General features: G+C 44.4%; 1 protein-coding gene across 2 annotated transcripts in view; it reads left to right on the plus strand.

The window, feature by feature from the left end:
* Positions 1 to 2738: 2738 nt before the first annotated feature.
* ZBTB7C (zinc finger and BTB domain containing 7C) overlaps positions 2739 to 17004 on the plus strand; it is a 238261-nt gene continuing 223995 nt past the window's right edge. For both annotated transcript variants that reach the window (XM_073584756.1, XM_073584754.1), the window contains exon 1: positions 2739 to 3124. The gene's annotated coding sequence lies outside the window, so the exon portion shown is untranslated. The remainder of the gene's footprint in view (positions 3125 to 17004) is intronic.

Raw genomic sequence — 17004 nt, forward strand, 5'->3', positions numbered from 1 at the left:
CAGGACGCTCCTGTCTCCACCTGAGACCGTCCAACACACAGGGCGCACCGGGTGCGATTCAGGGAACGACCCTCCTCCCAGGGTCTCCCCACACCCCGGCCTCACCAGGTCCAGGGGCTCGGCGGGTGCTCTTCAGGACCTCTGTCTCTGCCTGAGATTGCCCAACACTCGTGCCTCACCAGGTCCAAGGTCACACCACGTGCTCCTGGGATCCGACTCTGCTCCCAGGGCTGACCCTCCAGGACCTTTCCTCACTGAACCCTCCAGGTACACTGTCTTCCTCACTGACCCAGGTCAGTACCACACGAACACCTGTCCGATACCTGTGTCGGCCACACGGGTCACCGTTTTACTCATTGACCCAGGTCAGTACCACACGAACACCAGTCCGTTACTCCTGTGTTGCCCACACAGGTCCTCGGGTACCTCTTCTCCGCAGAGGCACACTAGCAATTACCAGTCTCTTTCTCCTGGGGAAGCGGCCGCACTGGGCTCACCGATCTGGACAGTGCCTTACTCACTAGGCCGCCCCACGGTTTTCCAGAACCACAGCCGGACAGTGGCTTCCCCACTTGCAGGCCGTCACAGGCTCTGCTCACACGTGGCCGATCAGCAGCACATCACACGGCTTCCACTACCGTCAGCCCTCCTGGCTCAGCGTTGCTCTTTGCCACCGAATTTTGCATTCCTTATCCATTGCTCCCAGCAACAAGGCTACACCACTGCCCATAGCCTTCTCCACCAATTGTGAGGTAGCGCTGTCATTCAAGGTTGGGGGACACTCGCTTGGCAGCAAATAAATCACATCCGGTATGGGTTTTCCATAAAACCATATCAGTCTGTGAGGTTTATTCACCATCATAAACCACAGCAGCAATATACAACAGCGTAGCATCCATTATATAGCTTCACATAACAACATAGCGTCCATTAAACAGGCTATTTAGCCCCAGGGTTATCTCACCCACGTCAGGGTTCCTTATGCGGCTTCACCATCGCATACGTTAGTTCCCTCCAGGGAGCTCTCAGGCACACATCGCCAATGCTCACACAGCCGCTCCACAGGCTGTTAGCCAGGAGATCCTTCTCCTCACAGGACCTTCTAAACTGGACCGATCAGGTCCCAGCAATCACACCTTGTGACCTACCCTGGACACCTAATATGGTCCATAGCCACGCCCACTGGGTCACATGGCTATGACCTCATCACAGGCCCTTCACATACTCACATAGCCTTTTACTATAGGCGTTATCAGACACACCCCTGGGTGGATTTGTAGGTAACCAGAACCCGCCCATATCTCTAAGTTACCTGAAGACTTCTCCCTTACACTTAGAAACAACACCTCAGCAATGATATTGCTGATCACACATACACAAGTCTCCATCTCAAAGCCACCCACTTTGAGATACATAACTATCCTTCAGGATTCTGCCACTCATCCGTTCTCTTGGGACATCCACACAGCGCCCCCTAGTGGACACAGTGGTCATTAAACCACATGGGACATTACTATAATACTGTCCCTATGTACAAGAATATAACTACTATAATACTGCCCCTATGTACAAGAATATAACTACTATAATACTGTCCCTATGTACAAGAATATAACTACTATAATACTGCCCCTATGTACAAGAATATTACTACTATAATACTGCCCCTATATACAAGAATATAACTACTATAATACTGCCCCTATATACAGTAATATAACTACTATAATACTGCCCCTATGTACAAGAATATAACTACTATAATACTGTCCCTATGTACAAGAATATAACTACTATAATACTGTCCCCTATGTACAAGAATATAACTACTATAATACTGCCCCTATGTACAAGAATATAACTACTATAATACTGTCCCCTATGTACAAGAATATAACTACTATAATACTGCCCCCTATGTACAAGAATATAACTACTATAATACTGCCCCTATGTACAAGAATATAACTACTATAATACTGCCCCTATGTACAAGAATATAACTACTATAATACTGGCCTTATGTATGAGGATATAGTTAATTTAAACATTTTTACAGTATTATACTAAGTGATAATATTAAATATTCCTGGTATCTAAGTTTCTCAGTAATTTGGTTGTCTACATGTTAATCCCGGGCCTTTCCTCCTCAGGATTATAGCATAACTTTTACCGCCGCAGCGCACATAATAATCTGGGACTTTCTGAATCATTGTCCCCATACCTGGGTTAGTATACGTGGAAATCTGCCGCACTGGTTAATCTACATGGCTGCGCTCTGAAGTTTTCATTAGCATGCTGAGCTAAAGGGCGACGTGGGAGCTTTATAGGAGAATAATCCTATGTATTTATTACGCCGGTGTCTTTCCTAAGGGTCTGAGAATTATTCAGTTCCTTGCTTGCAGGGATAAATTCAGGCAGCTGGGAATAAGGATACGCTGAAATCCACATTATTTCTTCGAGATGATTACAGAGTGCGGCCAGCAAGGAAGAAAAAAAAAGTTCCAATGCGAAATATATATATAAGGCACCTAAGGTAGCGCACTTTCCTGGAGGGGGTGACGGTGGGGGTCACCTTCTTGGCGCCTTGGGGGCGACCGATGTCACTTTTAATGAAAATAAGTGTGAGAGATGGAATCAGAGAGAGAGAATTCTGTAAGTGGGAGGAGAGGAGGGCTTGTGGGAAATAAAGAAGATGTATAGGCAGAGGCTGGGAGAGCAGGGGAGAGGGTAGGATGAGATCTGTGGGAGATGAGTCAAGAACAGTGAGGGACAGACATAAAAAAAAGAAGTGAGACGGGAAAAAAAACCCATGCATGGGAGGGGGCAGAATGGAAAGGACAAGTAGGGGAGGGAGAGGCAGAGAGATGAGTCTGTGCAACCAGGGACAAGCAAGCCAGACTGAGATCAGTGAGGCTCAAGCAATGTCCAAGGAGGTAGACAGTCAGTGTGAGACAGACAGCCTCCTCTGCTCAGTGCACTCTACCCTGCAAGCCAAGACAAGAAGAAGCAGCTCTGGAGACATTGGATCTCCTCTGTATCCTGTCATTAGCAGCTGCAGATATTCCTGAGGGCTGGAGCAGACACCCACAGGCTGGCACTGGCAGCAGCTGACTGCACAGAGGTGAGCGCCTCATCCAGGCCAATGAATGCAGCATTTGGGGGTCTTCTGCACTGGTGACTGGGGTCTTATCTGTTCTTGAATTCTGCATGATAAAGTTACTGCATGTCTGGAGGAAGTTGAGGTGTCTTCTACATTCAGGGGGAGGTATGATGGGGTGCAGGGGGAGGTATGATGGGGTGCAGGGGGAGGTATGATGGGGTGCAGGGGGAGGTATGATGGGGTGCAGGGGGAGGTATGATGGGGTGCAGGGGGAGGTATGATGGGGTGCAGGGGGAGGTATGATGGGGTGCAGAACTTTTTCTTTTCTGAATGAGAAATGAAGGAGAGCTCAGTCACCTTCACATTGTCTGTGTGTAGCGGGATGTAGCAGAGTGGAGTTTGTCACATTGCACATCTCAGTCTAGTTAGAAGCTTTGGAAATGGTGTAGATGTGGATGGGCGATTGTAGGGAACGGTCAAAGCCAACTTATGGAAATTATCATAGTGATGGTCATATTCCGGTTAGTACATACAGGCAACTGTAGATTATACTATATACATTCTGTGATATTACTATACTGTGTGTTATAGGACAGCGGACGGTCAGAAAAAGTCACCTCAACTTACCTGTAAGGGTAAAGCACCTACAGGAGGCGACCCAAAATCAAGGCGAACCGAACATTCGCTAACTATCACTTTGTGATATTTTTCTTTCAAAGACAGATAAGAAATAGTTAGATAAATGATAGAAAATAGATAGATTATAGATAGATATATAGATAGATAACAGACAGATGATAGATAGATAGATAATAGATAAATAGATAGATAGATAATAGATAGATGATAGATAGATATATAATAGATAGATAGATAATAGATAAATAGATAGATAGATAATAGATAGATGATAGATAGATAATAGATAGATAATAGATAGAAAGATGGTAGATAGAAAGATAATAGATCGATAGATAATAGATAGATAATAGATAGATAGAGATATGATATATAAAGAGAGATAGACATACTAGATATATACATATATGTCATATCAAATAATCTACAAAGTTGTCTATCCTAAATCTATTGTGTATCTATCAATCTTTCTAGTAACTGTCTTTGATGGATACATACTGTATACATACAGATAGATAGCTAGATCCTATTAATACCCATCTATAGATACATAGATAATAAATAGATAAATAATAGATAGCTAGATAATAGATGATATATAATAGATAATAGATAGATAAAAGATAATAGATAGATGGATAGATAGATAATATATAGATAATAGATAATAGACAGAAAGATAGATAATAGATAGATAATAGATTATATATAATAGATAATAGATAGATAAAAGATAATAGATGGATAGATAGATAATATATAGATAATAGACAGAAAGATAGATAATAGATAGATAAACAGATAGATAATAGACAGATAGATAATAGATAAACATATAGATAATATATAGATAATAGATAGATAATAGATAGATGGATAGATAGACAATAGAGGACAATGCAGCGCGCCATGTTACACAACTCTCGGTAACACGTGTGCGTTCTTGGACATATGACTGTAGATTAGCCTATTGTGTACCGGTTACATTTCTGTCTCAAGGCTGTTGTTTTGCACAGTGTCGTACCTTGGGTGAACAGTAGATCCCACCATATAAATATTGACTTATTTGTATTTTTTCACACTCTGCTTAACCCTGGTGGTCTAAGGAGGCAATATTTCTGGAGCTGGAGGGTGGTGTAGGGGTTGACGCCAAATTTCCTGGTGCTCTAGTTTGGTGACTATGTTCTCGGAGATGATTTACATGACATCAGGGCCACATAATGAAATTTTGTATTTTGAAGGATTTCCCCAGTGTCAAAAACTTAGAACATGTGAGTTTTCTACAGGTGATAAGAGTCTTTTTAGCGGAGGGTTTCTCCAGTGATGCCCCCACTAATAATGAGAATGGGGGTCTTATGACGCTTGTGTGAATGAAGCTTCGATGAAGCATGAAAGTCTATGGACCTGCGTAGAAAGCTGAGCGCTGTCCATTGTGATTTTGATTGCTAGCATAACCAATGCTGCTGTCATCTCTCAGACCATCTACCTGTGTCTTGTGCTGGTGGTCTCACACGCTCAGGAGACCGGGCCAATTTCCCTGCTCCTCTTCTACATGGAGAAGAGGAATGATTCCTGCTATTGTGTGGAGAACCAAGAAGAATCAGAACACTTGAGCATCTTCTTGTCTCCAGAACTGAACATTTGCACATTTCTTGGGACAAAAAGGGTGCAGGGCTCAGACAGACCTCATCTAAAATAGGCCAACCCCAATGCTGGTAACTCTGGATCTGGTGGACATTCTCAAAGGGAACCATAAGAACAGCAGGGGGCGCCGCATGTCTACACATAGGGGCAGTTTTTTGAGACCATGTTATATTTTGCATGATTTAAGAGATCATTTATGGGCTGTTATCAGGGGGCGGCCTGGGTCCCTTAGTTTCAGTGAAATGAAATCTTAATTCTTCATCACAAGACAATCATAGCTTCAGCTTTGTGGGAACAGCTTGGTGAAGGACCCTTTTCTGTTCCCTATGACTGAGCGGCCTCACAGAGCCCGGACCTCAGCCCCATTCAACACTATAATGGAGATTCTGAGCCCAACCTCCCTCCAACATCAGAGTCTGACCTCACAAATGGTCTTGTGGATGAAGGGGCAAAAATTCCCACAGATGCCTCCAAAATCTTGTAGAAATTGTTCACAGAAGAGCCAGAACCGTTATATCTGCAGAGGGGAAGACTCTATGTTAAAATCTATGGGAGTAGAATGGGAGATCAGAAAGCTTCTGGAATGAAAATATGGAGGGGCCACATACTTTTATGTAAGTAGTGTATCTTATTTTTCTCCTTCTGGACACTTGTCGTTAGGCGTCGGGTTCCTGCAGCTGCACAGCAGGAATCCAGAGCCATACATCCAGCAGTCTCCCATTCCTTTCCAACCACTCAGGGACCTGCACAGCAATCTCAGTGATCCAGGCACCCTGCTCAGACCAGCTCTCTGGGTCTGGATGTTGCTGCCACCTCTGGACCAGCAATGGTAGCGCAGCCTGCTTTGCAGGAAACCACTCCAGAGGCTAAGTCCTCTTGCCGCGCTACTGGGCATGCCCACGAGACAATCACCCAGTGGAGATCGGGGGTCACGTGCTCAGGTCCTTGTCCTGATCTGATTGGCCCATCTCAGAGGTCTGGAAGGTCCCGGAAACGCATGGCTATAAAAGGCCCGCATGGCCGCTCACCCATGCTCTAGTATAGACTATACTTGCTATGTGTGAATGGTGATGGATGTATGACTCTGGTGACTGACTCATTTGAAACCCCTTCCCTCTGATATTACGCATGTGGATAGGGAATTAGAGTTATAGTCAGCGCCCGTCAGTGGCAAGCCATACGCCACAGTGCACACCGCACCGCTACACTAGCGTCCGATAGTGTGATGCCTCACGGCACTGTCGTACAGCGGCAGTAGTTACCGCCGCGCTGCAGTTAGCAGCACTTACCAGCGTCCGCGGTAGCGACGCCGCACGCACGGTAGGTCAGGACAGACACCGACCTCTGCCTTGGGCCGAGTCCTGTGACCATATACCGTGTGTGCACGCCAGCTGAGACCTGTGAAGCTAACAGGCTCGGCGTTTATGCTTTAGCGCCTCTGTGAATTTAACAGAGTCCGCTCTGCGCACCTTGGGTGACGTTTAACCCGAGTGCAGTACACCGCCATATAGCGAGTCTGCCATTACTCAGCAGCGGTTGTTACACCTACTGCACGGTGGACCCCGGGCGGCGAACGCACTTCCTATTATTTATATTTAGTGTGTTCCGCCGTCCCTAACACTTGTGGCCATAATGGATACTGCATATTTATTGTACAGTGGTGTTTGAAAGTTTATAAGCCATTTAGCTGTGGTATAACTTGAAACTCATGAGCCCCATTGCAAAATTTCCAACAGGGCCGCCAATTCAACTGGTCTTTAACTGCACATATTATTCAGCTGAAGTGTATTGCAGCATACAGTCCCATCGGGTCCATGTGCCGCAATACACGCTGCCAGCCAATCAGAGGCCAGCAGCTGATGCTGACATGCACGTGACCGGGGGCGCATAGAAATGACATCATGCTCTCCTGTGGCTTGCACGCTGAAGTCAGCTGTTGGCTTCAGAAGTGAATGCTGCCCGGTGGGGGAATGGAGGGAAGGCGAGTATTTTTTTAAATCACTGAGTACATGGTGCCCATGACCATACTACTAGATGGATGACTATGGGATGTGCATTATGCTACATGGATGACTATGGGCTGTGAAATATACTACATGGATGACTATGGGCTGTGAATTATACTACATGGAGGACTATGGGATGTGCATTATACTACATGGATGACTATGGGCTGTGCATTATACTACATGGATGACTATGGGCCGTGCATTATACTATATGGATGACTATGGGCTGTACATTATACTACATGGATGACTATGGGCTGTGCAGTATACTACACGGATGACTATAGGCTGTGCATTATACTACATGGAGGACTATGGGCTATGCATTATACTGTATGGATGACTAAGGGCTGTGCACTATACTACATGCTTGACTATGAGCTGTGCATTATACTACATGGATGACTATGGGCTGTGCATTATACTACATGGATGACTATGGGCCGTGTATTATACTACATGGATGACTATGGGCTGTGCACTATACTACATGCATGACTATGAGCTGTGCATTATACTACATGGATGACTATGGGCTGTGCATTATACTACATGGATGACTATGGGCTGTGCATTATACTACATGGATGACTATAGGCTGTGCATTATACTACATGGATGACTATGGGCTGTGCATTATACAACATGGATGACTAAGGGCTCTGCATCATACTGTATGGATGGCTATGGACTGTGCATTATACTACATGGATGACTATGGGTTGTTCATTATACTACATGGATGACTATGGACCGTGCATTATACTACATGGATGACTGAGCTGTGCATTACACTATATGGATGACTATGGGATGTGCATTATACTACATGGATGACTATGGGCTGTGCATTATACTACATGGATGACTATGGGCATGACAGATATAGGCTGTGTATTATACTAATATGGAGGAATATGGGCTGTGCATTATACAGGGTGGGCCATTTTTATGGATACACCTAAATAAAATGGTATTGGTTGGTGATATCAACTTCCTGTTTGTGACACATTAGTATATGGGAGGTGAAGAACTTTTCAAGATGGGTGGTGACCATGGCGGCCATTTTGGAGCTGGCCATTTTGGATCCAACTTTATTTTTTTCAATGGGAAGAGGGTCATGTGACACATCAAACTTTTTGAGAATTTCACAAGAAAAACAATGGTGTGCTTGGTTTTAACGTATCTTTATTCTTTCATAAGTTATTTACAAGTTTCTGCTTGTTTACAGCCATTGACATGTCGCGAAGGTTAACAAGCACGTGAGGAGCGGATAGAAATTGTGTTGATGTCTGGTGAACGCAGTACCCGGGTCATTGCAGCAGATTTCAATGCAAGACATCCTACGCATGAAAACTGTCACCATTCCCATGTTATTTAGGTGTATCCATATAAATAGCCCACCCAAAAAAGGTTGCCTCATCACTGAGCATAATGTTCTGTGTAAACTGAGGGTCCTGTTCCAATTTTTGTTTTATCCATTCTGCAAATTCAGCGCCGATCTGGGTCACCAACCATTCCCATTTTATTTAGGTGTATCCATATAAATGGCCCACCCTGTATATGGAGGTGCGCTATACTATATGGAGGAATATGGGCCGTGTATTATACTATGTGAAGGACTGGGCTGTGCGTTATATTATATGAAAGACATAGGCTGTGTATTATACTAATATGGAGGATTATGGGCTGTGCATTACATATGGAGGTGCATTATAGTATATGGAGCAATATGGGAGTTCAGTTTATTATATGAAGAACTGTGGAATGAATTATATTATATGGAGGACTATGAGGGCTGCATTATACTATATGGAGGACTATGGGCAGTACATTATACTTCTGCTATGGGGCCCCATGACTTCTATGTATGGCCCCGGTTGAGTATAATGGTTTATTTTTTTTACTATACATTAAAGAACAGTGGCAGAATTGGGGACATATACCAGGATGGGGGATATATATATACCAGGATGGTGACAAGGATTAGGGACATACAGTGGGTACGGAAAGTATTCAGACCCCTTTAAATTTTTCACTCTTTGTTTCATTGCAGCCATTTGGTAAATTCAAAAAAGTTTCTTTTTTTTCTCATTAATGTACACTCTGCACCCCATGTTGACTGAAAAAAAACAGAAATGTAGAAATTTTTGCAAATTTATTAAAAAAGAAAAACTGAAATACTAGCTTCGCTCGTGCGAAATTTTCGCACATTGGTCGTCGGGGGCGCAGGCAATTTCAGAAAAAGCAAGCTGGTCAAATGTAAATGTATTTCATGAGATGATGGACACAGACAGGTATTTATATATGTAGATTGGTAACACAATAAATTGGTTTGATAAGTAGAGGCCAAAAAATGTCTTCCGGTTGAGGTGCCACCTGCAGGTCATTGATTCTTTCTGCAGGTTTATGAAAATGAATGTTTAATCTGTATTTAGTGATAAAATCGTGGATGTGTGGTTTGTTTGGCTCTTTTCTTGCTGAAGGGAGCAAGTTTACCTTTCAAATGATGTATCCTTTGTGTGTGTGGGGCGAAGTAATCACCGAAAAAGCAGTGCATGTATACAAATGTGTTTGCATATGTGACTCACCTGCAGTGAAGTGTGAAATCCTCCAATGTGCCTGAAATAGGCTGGGCAAGCACCTGAGTAAGCTGGAAAGACACCAAGGCAAATGCTTGGTTTTGTTTGTAATGTCTGTAAGCAGCTTTGTGGTAGCGTGCTTTGGGGTAGTGTGCTGCCACCTGCAGGTAATTTGACCTTTCAAATGGTGTATCATTTGTTTGTGTGGGTGGAGTATGAATGGAGCAAGTGTGCAATTCAATAGGCAGTGCAAGTTTAAAAATGTGTTTGCATATGTGCCTCACCTACAGTGAAGTGTGCAGTCCTCCAATGTGGCTAAATAGGCTGGGCAAGCAGTTAGGCAAGCTGGAAATCCCCCAAGGCAAATCTTTGGATTTGTTTGTGATGTCTGTAAGCAGCTTTGTGGTATTGTGCTTTGGGGTACTGTGGTGCCACCTGCAGGTCATTTTTACTTACTGCAGGTTTATGAAAATTTAATGTTTAAACTATATTTTGTGATCAAATCATGGATGTGTGGTTTGTTTGGCTATTTTCTTGCTGAAGGGAGGAAGTTTACCTTTCAAATGGTATATGATTTGTGTGTGGGTGCAGTATGAACGGTGATACAAAGTAATCACTGAAAAACAGTGTTTAGAAATAATAGAATAGAGCACCTTTTGAGCTAGTACAGCCACGAGTCTTCTTGGGATGATGCAACAAGTTTTTCACCCCTGGATTTGGGGATCCTCTGCCATTCTTCCTTGCAGATCCTCTCCAGTTCCAGCTCCAGTTGGATGGTGAACATTGGTGGACAGCCATTTTCAGTTCTCTCCAGAGATGCTCAATTGGGTTTAGGTCAGGGCTCTGGCTGGGCCAGTTAAGAATGGTCACAGAGTTGTTCTGAAGCTACTCCTTTGTTATTTTAGCTGTGTGCTTAGGGTCATTGTCTTGATGGAAGGTGAACCTTCGGTCAAGTCTGAGGTCCAGAGCACTCTGGAAGAGGTTTTCATCCAGGATATCTCTGTACTTGGCCGCATTCATGTTTCCTTCAATTGCAACCAGCCGTCCTGCCCCTGAAGCTGAAAAACACCCCCATAGCATGATGCCGCCACCACCATGTTTCACTGTTGGGATTGTATTGGGCAGGTGATGAGCAGTGCCTGGTTTTCTCCACACATACTGCTTAGAATTATCACCAAAAAGTTCTATCTTTGTCTCATCAGACCAGAGAATCTTATTTCTCATAGTCTGGGAGTCCTTCATGTGTTTTTTAGCAAACTCTATGTGGGCTTTCAAATGTCTGGCACTGAGGAGAGGCTTCCGTCGGGCCACTCTGCCACAAAGGCCCGACTGGTGGAGGGCTGCAGTGATAGTTGACTTTGTGGAACTTTCTCCCATTTCCATACTGCATATGTGGAGCTCAGCCACAGTGATCTTGGGGTTCTTCTTTACCTCTCTCACCAAGGGTCTTCTCCCACGATTGCTCAGTTTGGCTGGACGGCCAGGTCTAGGAAGACTTCTGGTGGTCCCAAACGTCTTCCATTTAAGGATTATGGAGGCCACTGTGCTCCTAGGAACCTTGAGTACTGCAGAGATTCTTTTGTAACCTTGGCCAGATCCGTGACTTGCCACAATTCTGTCTCTGAGCTCCTTGGCCAGTTACTTTGACCTCATGATTCTCATTTGGTCTGACATGCACTGTGAGCTGTAAGGTCTTATATAGACAGGTGTGTGTGACGCGCCCCAGAGGCCGTGGGATACTCGGTACCGGGCCTGTCGTCTTTAAGGGATGTGTCACAGTGGCAGTAACCCGTTCCGTGGCCTCAGGCGGTCATGTAAAAGGGGAGTATTGATTGGGGATAAAGTTTATGTAATGATTTGTGCCGCCACCTGTGGTATTCTGGTCAGAATGACCACCTCTGCAGTGTTGCTTCTCTGGGACAGATGTTATGATGCAGCAGAGTTGTTGAAGCTCTCCACAGGTAGAGCTGTAGTCCCAGGGCAGTAGAGATGCGTTGGTAGATGGTGAGGTATTATAGAGAGGAAGATTTAGCAGAGCTGGGTGAGAGGTGCAGGAAAGGAGACAATTGACTCAGTTGGATGCAGTTCCAATGGCTTTACTCACAGTTCTGTTTGCAGTACAGGTGCCCGCTTCAATGCTGCGTTTTCCAGGTGAGGGGTCCAGACAACTGCCAGATAAGATGAAGTACACCCTTCCAGCTCTCCCTGTCAGTATGTACCTTTCTTGGCCGTCTCCAAACAATATGCTGCTTTAACTCCTTCCTTCCTTTCCAGCACTTCACAGTTATCGTTCTGGGCCAGCACCTGCGAATCCTGTCAGACAACGCCTCACCGTTTCTGTGATCCTATATAGCCGCCTTTCCAGTCGGACTAACTGTGGTAGGGGCGATGGTCCATATAGTAACCAAAGCTATCGGCTTGCTAGTAGCGCCCTGAGGTATGCGAACTAGGCTAGGGGCCGTTCCCTTTGCGACCAATTTCTCCCTCCACCTGACCTGTAGTCAGCGTGGATAAGGGACCCACGGGGAGTATGCTCCAGCCGTGTCTCAGAAGAACCTTCTTTCCTAGGGAGCTTCCTTTGTAATCCAGTCTGTCCAGCAGACTCTAATCTGTAGAGCTGCTGCAGACACATCCTTCTCCTTCCCTCCCTCAGAGGGATCTGACCTTGCTTTCTATCTTTCTCCCCTCAAGCTACGCTCCGCCACCTCCCAGCAAACTTCCTGTTCCAAGCAGGGAACATAAAGGGTGCTCTGCTACACTACTGGTGTGTGTGGCATGCGGGTGTTGGAGTCTGGTTGGGTGCATTCACCTTACCTGGTTGTGGGATACCACACCTCTGGGTGAGGTGCAGTACCTCTGTGGCGACTGGACCCTCAGGGGCGCCACATGTGCCTTTACAAATCAAGTCCTATCAGTTTAATTAAACACAGCTGGACTCCAATGAAGGAGTAGAACCATCTCAAGGAGGATGACAAGGAAATGGACAGCATGTGACTTAAATATGAGTGTCTGAGCAAAGGGTCTGAATACTTATGACCATGTGATATTTCAGTTTTTCTTTTTCAATAAATTCACGATTTTATCACTAAATACAGATTAAACATTCATTTTCATAAACCTGCAGAAAGAATCAATGACCTGCAGGTGGCACCTCAACCGGAAGACATTTTTTGGCCTCTACTTATCAAACCAATTTATTGTGTTACCAATCTACATATATAAATACCTGTCTGTGTCCATCATCTCATGAAATACATTTACATTTGACCAGCTTGCTTTTTCTGAAATTGCCTGCGCCCCCGACGACCAATGTGCGAAAATTTCGCACGAGCGAAGCTAGTATTTCAGTTTTTCTTTTTTAATAAATTTGCAAAAATTTCTACATTTCTGTTTTTTTTCAGTCAAGATGGGGTGCAGAGTGTACATTAATGAGAAAAAAAAATGAACTTTTTTGAATTTACCAAATGGCTGCAAAGAAAGAAAGAGTGAAAAATTTAAAGGGGTCTGAATACTTTCCGTACCCATTGTATACTAGGATGGGGTATATATATCAGGATGGGACCAAGGATAAAGGGCGTATACCAGTATGGAGGATATTTACCAGTATAGGGGCCAGGATGAGGGACATATATACCAGTGTGGAGGGCATTCAGTATATATGTACCAGGTTGAAGGATATATATTCCAGGATGGAGGGGGCATCCAAATCTTGCATCAGGGCTTATGAGACTAGTTACGCCACTGTGCACAACATTCCTATAGGATTAAGGTCAGGGCTGTGACTTGTCCTTTCTAAAACTTTACCTTTATTCTTCTTTAACCATTCTTTTGTAGAACAACTTGTGAGCTTTGGCCACTTTCTTGCTGCATGACCCATGTTCTCTAGAGATTAAGCTCATGGATATATGTCATGCAATTTTCCTTTAGAATTTGCAGTACTTGTTTTAACAGATAGTATGAGGTTTTGTGATGTCATACAGACAGTATTTTTCTTTCTCCAAACGCTTCTCCTTTAAATCAAAATTCTCTATTTTGTTTTCATCCATCCACAAAACATTGCTCCAATAACCTCATGTCTTGTCCATGTGATCTTTAACAAACTTACTAATTGATGTCCTGCCATGTACACAACATGGTTGTTCATTGTCCTCCTGATGGTGGATTCGTGAACATTAATATTACCTAACATGAGAAAGGCCTTTAGTTGCTTAGAGGTTTCCTTGGGTTCCTTTGTGACCTTATGGATTATTATATGTTTTGCTCAGGGAGGGATCTTGATTGGTATTGGTCAATCAATCCTGGATAGCTGTAATAATGGTGTGACTGTATATTAGTTCAATCCAAAAATGTTAGTGATGATTTTGTAAACTTTTCCAGCCTGATCAGCAGTAACAACTTCTGAGGTCCTTAGAAATCTTCTTTGTTCATACCATAATACACTTCCATAAATGTATTATGAAGATAAAACTTTGATAGATCCCCCTGCTCTTTATAAAAAAAAAAAAAAAAGAAACAGACCACACACTCCCACCTGATTGTCATCCCATTGACTGAAAAAATCAAACTCTAATTTCACCTTTAATCCTCAATGTTCACACATATTTGCCACTTAGGCTAGTTTCACACTAGCGTTTATGAGCGCAGCGACGGCCTGCGCACGGCCGCCGCTAAGCCCCCCCCTGTCGCGCCCCCGCCGGTAGCTCCGCCCACCGGCGCATGACGCTGCATGCGCCCTGCGTCCCCTATCTTTATCAAAGGGGGCGCAGGCCGTGCGCAGTATGCGTTTGGCAGTGCATGCGCCTTTTTGACGGTGCGCCGACGCAACCAAACTGCAGCATTATATAAGCAGTGAGTGCAATGTTTATATATATATATATATATATATATATATCTGGCAAAAATCAAGAGACCACTGCAAAATTTTCAGTTTGTCTGATTTTTCTCTTTATAGGTAGTGTATATTTTTGAGTAAAATGTAAATTGCTCTTTTATTCTATAAACTTCTGACAACATGTCTCTGAATTTCCAAGCACTAAATTTTGTATTTATTTTCAGAAAATGAGAAATGGTCAAGATAACAAAAAATGCAGTGCTTGCAGACCTCAAATAATGCTAAGAAAGCAAGTTCATAATCATTTAGAAACAACATTGCTAATATTTTAACTCAGGAAGAGTTCAGAAATCAATATTTTGTGGAATAACCATAATTGTTAATCACAGCTTTCATGCGTCTTGGCTGCTTTCCACCAGTCTTTCACACTGCTTTTGGGTGACCTTATGCTACTCCTGGTACAAAAATTTAAGCAGTTCTTTGTTTGATGGCTTGTGACTATCCATCTTCCTCTTGATTACATTCTAGAGGTTTTCAATGGCGTTCAGGTCTGGAGATTGGGCTGGCCATGACAGGGATTTGATGTGGTGGTCCTTCATCCACGCATTTATTGACCTAGCTGTGTGGAATGGCGCATTGTCCTGCTGGAAAAACCAGTCCTCAGAGTTGGGGAACATTGCCTGAGCAGAAGGAATCCACTGTTTTTCCAGGATAACCTTGTATGTGGCTTGATTCATACGTCCTTTGCAAAGATTAACTTGCCCAATTCCAGCCTTGCTGAAGCATTCCCAGATCATCACTGATCATCCATCAAATTTCACAGTGGGTGCAAGACACTGTAGCTTGTACGCCTCTCCAGGTCTCCGTCTAACCATGACGTTGGTATTGTCAAGTATTTACCTCGTACGGGGATATCAAGTATCTTGATTTACCCCCAAAACCCCACCGTGACCATAAAATGACCACCCCCACCTCGGTGCCAACTAATACATGGACACTGATATTTCTTTTTGGAATTTTATGGCCACAGCAGCCTTTTATTATAACAATACACACCAATAAACATTGTATCATAACCAACATGAGTACAATGAAATTAACCCCTTGAAGGAGAAGTCCTTGAAGTCACAAGATCGTGGTGAAATAACCAGATATCGTGGACAACCCCCAACCATTTGCTCCCAGCCGTTACCCCACAGGCTCGGGAGCACCAGCACACCAGTAGATGTTGTCCACAAACTCCTTGGGGATCCGCCCTCTTCCGACGGAAAACTCCCCATCCACCTTTCACCAGATCACGACCAGCATACCTTTAAATGAAGGAGACCCTACCCAGAGAGTCTCCCAAACCAATTTCCACCGACTTCAAGGACTCCCCCTCCCCCAAAAACCGCCATGACCCAAACTAAAATCACGTACTACCAACCCAAAAGAAAAAAGGGAGGGAGGGTGGGACTGCTCAGGAGCTGGGTAACAGGAACAGAGGGCGAGCTACCCCCAGACCCTGCCTTAAATACCCCCTAGCTCCCCCTCCCCTTTAACCCTTCCCCTTCCCTCACTAACTTCCAACCCCCCGTCATGTTGGCCTCCGTCCACGCCTCCTCCAGGGGGTTGGGAGGCTCACTCCGGCCATTTCTTGACGTTGGTATTGTCAAGTATTTACCTCGTACGGGGATATCAAGTATCTTGATTTACCCCCAAAACCCCACCGTGACCATAAAATGACCACCCCCACCTCGGCGCCAACTAATACACGGACACCGATATTTCTTTTTGGAATTTTATGGCCACAGCAGCCAACCAATTTCCACCGACTTCAAGGACTACCCCTCCCCCAAAAACCGCCACAACGAGGGGCCTTTGAACACCTCAATGACCCGAGACCCCCACAACCCGCCAAGCGACAGCCTTCTCAATACCCTCCTGAAGGGCAAGGGCCCAAATATCGGAACCCACTGCATTCAAGTGAATACCATCCGCTAACCAGTAATCACCCTCACCCTTCTCCAAGTCAAAATGTCGCACGGCAACTCCCCCGTTTTTAACTATAAAAGCGGACCCCGCTCTATTAACCTTGATCCTGGCCCGGTTGACCTTCTCCAATGATCTCATGGACCGCCAACGCCTGCGTGGCACGATCTCAGACCACACAATCGTGACTTCCCGATAAGTCACCCACAACCGCAAGCAATCTTG

The sequence above is a fragment of the Dendrobates tinctorius genome, unplaced genomic scaffold, assembly GCF_039654945.1.
Source record: "Dendrobates tinctorius isolate UK_male_01 unplaced genomic scaffold, ASM3965494v1 ptg000085l, whole genome shotgun sequence".
NCBI lineage: Eukaryota > Metazoa > Chordata > Amphibia > Anura > Dendrobatidae > Dendrobates > Dendrobates tinctorius.